The sequence below is a fragment of the Littorina saxatilis genome, linkage group LG7 (genome assembly GCF_037325665.1).
Source record: "Littorina saxatilis isolate snail1 linkage group LG7, US_GU_Lsax_2.0, whole genome shotgun sequence".
Taxonomy (NCBI): Eukaryota; Metazoa; Mollusca; class Gastropoda; order Littorinimorpha; family Littorinidae; genus Littorina; species Littorina saxatilis.
This window is the reverse complement of record NC_090251.1, coordinates 28,160,405-28,165,404: the sequence shown is the minus strand read 5'-3', so window position 1 is coordinate 28,165,404 and position 5,000 is coordinate 28,160,405. Positions and strand designations below refer to the sequence as shown.

General features: G+C 43.9%; 1 protein-coding gene across 1 annotated transcript in view; it reads right to left on the bottom strand.

Annotated features, from left to right (window-relative positions):
* Positions 1–4,838, bottom strand: part of LOC138970329 (uncharacterized) — a 25,827-nt gene extending 20,989 nt beyond the window's left edge. The window contains exons 1-2 of the mRNA XM_070342803.1: positions 4,769–4,838; positions 526–692 (exon numbers count right to left, since the gene is read on the bottom strand). The gene's annotated coding sequence lies outside the window, so the exon portion shown is untranslated. The remainder of the gene's footprint in view (positions 1–525; positions 693–4,768) is intronic.
* Between the last annotated feature and the right edge of the window lie 162 nt (positions 4,839–5,000).

Below are 5,000 nucleotides of genomic sequence, written 5' to 3'. Positions count from 1 at the left end.
ACCACTGACACTAAAACAGCAAGTCTACTTTGAAGACACTTTGTATGAGAGGCAGACAGACCGGGTAGCTCAGTTGGTAGAGCACTGGACTTGTGTTCCTAAGGTCATAGGTTCGAATCCCGGCAGGGACGGACACGGTATCCATGTCCCACCCCCGTGTCACGTACCACAGTGGCACATAAAAGACCGCGGTCATACTGCCATAAGTGCAGGTGGCTCATTACACCTAAACACGCACACACCTGGGTAGCGCGACTCTTGTTGCTGCTAGCTTTCCGCTGGGAGGAAGCGACCCGAATTTCTCAGCACTGGGATTATAGAGTAAATGAAATGAAACGAAATGAGTTTATTGGAAACGATTTCAACGACCTAAGGATATGACGGGCATGAATATCGAACGCAGAAGAAGGATAGGAAACGTTTTGAGATTTTATCTTGATCAAACTTGCTGCGTTTGGTTATTTGAATCACAAGGGCATCGGACTCAAAAACACAAGAAAAAAGATGTTTTCAACAACGACTCACTTTGCTTCGAAGATAGATCAAAAGCCAATCATCAGCGATGAAACAGTCGTCGCATCTCCCTTTATTAAAATAGCGGCGACTGTCCTCCAAACGTTCACGTGATTCCTGTCCGCATCCTTCGTGTTGTGACTGTGACTGTGCTGTCGGAAATCTTTCGCATCTTGTTTCTGGGGAAAGTAGACATATTAAAATAGAACCGTAAGTGTCAACTGGAAACGTTTAATGTTAAACCGCACTGGTGTTGTACACGTAGTTGCAGTTTTAACTACCCTTTCTCAACAAAGATAAAAAATTAAAAAAAGCGAATGCTCATACTTCTTCTTCTTCTTCTGCGTTCGTGGGCTGAAACTCCCACGTACACTCGTGTTTTTGCACGAGTGGATTTGTACGTGTACTTGTATGACCGTTTTTATCCCGCCATTTAGGCAGCCATACGCCGCTTTCGGAGGAAGCATGTTGGGTATTTTCGTGTTTCTATAGCCCACCGAACTCTGGCATGGATTACAAGATCTTTTCTGTGCGCACTTGGTCATGTGCTTGCGTGTACACATGAAGGGGGATAAGGCACTAGCAAGTCTGCACATAAGTTGACCTGGGAGATCGGAAAAATCTCCACCTTAACCCTCCAGGCGCGGCCGGGATTCGAACCCACGACCTTCCGTTTTGGAGGCCGGCGTCTTACCACGAAGCCATTGCGCCCGTCAAAATGCTCATACGGATCGCTTTCCTTCATATGTGTATAGGCTTACTATAAATTAGAAACGACGCAACTGATGCACTAGCTCCATGAACACGCAGGAAATGATAATTTCCTTCTTATTTACCCGAACTTGACCCCACTGTGACCTTTAAATTCAACCAAGATCAGCCAGACCTGGATCATGTCTAACGTTCATCAAATCTCGGAAATGTATGACGTTACAAAGAGGGCCCCAAAGGGTTTAAAATCGTGATCGTGATTGGCGTTTTTTTACCTTTCTGTGACCGTGATTGCCGAAATTTCCATTTCTGTGATCGTGATGGGACTTTGCCCGTGATCCGTGATGACAAAAAAATCAAGTCTCGTGATCGTGATCGTCATTTGTTTTCGTGATCGTGATGGGCATTATTGCAAAGCATTTTATTTTCAACGTACATTTTTCACAGCTGTATCACTCAATGATCCTCTATTCGTCAAGGAGCCAATCCCGATTGAAGGGAAGCAACAACACATTCAGAAATATGATTTTGACAGCGATTGCTTCCCTTTAAGAGAACCAATCACACAAAAAAGAGATCGAATCAGAAGGCGAATTACAAAAGTCTGCCAAACTTCATCCAATGGAAGGGCTTCGTGCTAAAGTTTTGAGTGCATTCAGTCAAATTCGAATTCAAAGATCAAAAATGGCGTGCAGCGGTATTGTCATCGAACTTCTGTTATATTTTGTGGATTCAAGCCAGACCAAAGCAGGCGGCGAGAATGCCTTCCTTGGTGGAAAGGTCTGGCTACGGGTCCGTCTTTCCGAAGACGAAATGTCAAGGCATGTTGATCTATCAGGGCCGGACTAGGTAAGTACTAAGGGGAGGGGTTACAGATGCGGGTCCAGGGGGCTAAGCCCCTTGGTGGGGGTTGCCCCCTTGAAGCTGAACGGTTTTTGATGTTTCTGGAGGGAAAGGAAGCCTGTCCTTGAATGAAAAAGGTAAATTCGACAGCAAGCTGTATAGGCAATGAAGAAGAATTGAGATTGTAAGGACTCCTACTTTTCATCACAAAAATCGTTGAAGAAAAATGTCTTTCGGAAGGGGGTGAGAGGTGCGATTTCTCCTCGGATTTCATGATGATCCAGATGCAACCCCCCCCCCCACCCCCCCCCTTCCTCCCCCAGAAAAAAAAGCGTTTGGGAGGTACATGCTTAAGCCAGGGGGGAGGGGGGTTGCGCAACCCCTGTACCCCCCCCCCCCCCCCCAAGTCCGGCCCTGTCTATGTTGCTCTATGACTGTTCTGAATGTAGGCAAAGATCTTGAAATTTGTTCAAGATCTTTGAGTTTGATTGAGATCATTGACATTGTCGACATTGCCACGTCCGGCTGTCACTCGCTCAGTGTGACCTCGACTGGCTCGAGTCTGATCGAGTCTGCGTGTAGCCAAAACCGAAACTAGAAATGTGTTTTTCATCCCAGCAACGTGGACACGCTTGGCATAGATTCTAATTGTCGCTTAATTCTTTGCATTAAGCTTGGATTTATTTTAGCGCCTGTAAACTTATCAACAATGGGTTAAATTCAGGAACTATGGCGGGGAGACGTGCCAGTTTGGGTCACTTGATCCTCATGTCAAAGTCGATCAAAGTCATGTTCGTTGGGGATTTTGTTATTATAGACTCTACCATCACACATACATGTACTTTTATTTCAATCCACCCAATAGTTTTTGAGAAAATGGGTTTAAAAGATTTAGCTCTGGAAATGTGAAATTGTGCAAGTATATATTCATGTGTGTGAGTGAGGGTGTGGGAGTTGAATGTGTATGAGTGCAGGGGCGGATTAGGGGGGGGGAGGTTACAGGGGTTCCGGAACCCACCCCCCCCCCCCCCCCGGCTGTCAAAAAAAAAAAATTAACACTAACTTTAAAAGAAATAATGAGTGGCTGCTGACACCAGTTGATCATGTTTAAAATCAAGGATAAGCCATAAATTGTTCATAAAATAGCTAAAACTCTTCAGCTTCTGGGGGGCTAAGCCCCCCAGACCCCCCAACGGGGCCCATGTACCCCACAAGGGGTCTACCCCTGGACCCCAGGTTGTAACTCCCCCCCACCCCCTCTGGCTTAACTGCTCCGCCCCTGGAGTGTATATTCCTGTGAGTGTTTGTATGAGAGAGAGCGAGAGAAAAAACAATGAAAACAACATTCTTGTTACTGATTACAAATCATGAATCGATATGTATTTCTATGTGTGTATGAAAGAGAATTAAAAAAAAATAATAAAAAAGTGCAACAGTTGTCACTTTGTGTTGAATAAACAATAGATCCAGAGGAGCGAATTACTGTGTGGTTGTGTTTACTTTGACACGTGCTTTCTGTACCTGCAACTTTTACCGTGACCGTGATTTGCCACTGGTGTTCGTGATCGTGAAAACAAAAATCAAGGTAACTGTGATCGTGAAAGCTAAAATTTCCCTTCCCGTGATCGTGATGATACCCCCCCTTTGGGGCCCTCTACAAAGCTCAAGAAAAAGCTCTCCTTTGTTTAACCAAAAGTGAACCCCTCTGTAACCTTATAATGGACATGTGTGATCATATTTAGAGATATTGAAAGTTGTCGAGGGTACACCAAACTTTCGTCTTGCTGAAGATGATCAAACCTACCATTGTTTGGTGGGCTATAACTTGGAAAAACACACACACACACACACACACATACACACTCACACACACACACACACACACACACACACACACACACACACACACACACACACACACACACACACACAACAACAACAACAAGTAAGCGCTGTTTCAAGAAGGAAACATTATCTGTGTTTATCCAAAATACGCGACACGCACGCACGCACACACACACACACACACACACACGCGCGCGCGCGCGCCCTTCAGCGTTAAAGTTTTTGTCTACGGCCGGGCGGCGGGACGGCATAACAAAATGACAAATTACTCAAGTGTTTCAAAAACCACAACAGAATAACACGAATCCAAACAGAGAGAAATAGAAATAACTGAGAATAAAAAAAATAGGTTCAGGCGGGGTAGGCGGTGACGACAAACGAAGAAAGACAAGACGAAAGAAGAGAAGAAGAGAAGAAGAAGAAGAAGAAGAAGAAAAAGAAGAAGAAGAAGAAGAAGAAAAATACGATGAAAAAGCTGAAGGAAAAATTAGTCAAAACCTGACCAAATGTAAAGGACAAAGGCGACTTACAAGACCACAACAAGTGTTGGCTAGTGAAGTGATTTTACAGTTACAGCTACAGACATCGTCTTGAATGAACTGAACTGGGAGGGTATGACAGCCTTAATTAAGGAATTCGAATCCCACACAAACTTGAAAAAGCTCACTCAGGATGGAAGAGGTCGAAGCGTTGAAATTACGGTCGAACTCTGAACTTCTTTGTTTACTTGAAAATGTCCACACACATTCCTCGATTTTATAGAATGAGAAACGCTTTACTTAACTGTATATCGCAAACTAAAGATACGCGATCTTTAAAAGATGAGAGACAGATGAATCGATGAATAAATACTCACACTTTTTGTGGTCAATTTCATTCCATTTTGGCCTCGAATGAAGAGAACGAAATTTACTATGGCTTTCACGTCACACAGTGTATGACGTCATTATTTGTTCGTCACGTAAAAGTTAAGACACAAAGGAAAGTTTGTTCTTTTACACAAAAGGACGCCCAGTTTCGAATCGAATTGAAACATTATGGTGCATATTTTTCTTGTTTCAAAAGATTGCTTTGCTGCGCGACAAAAA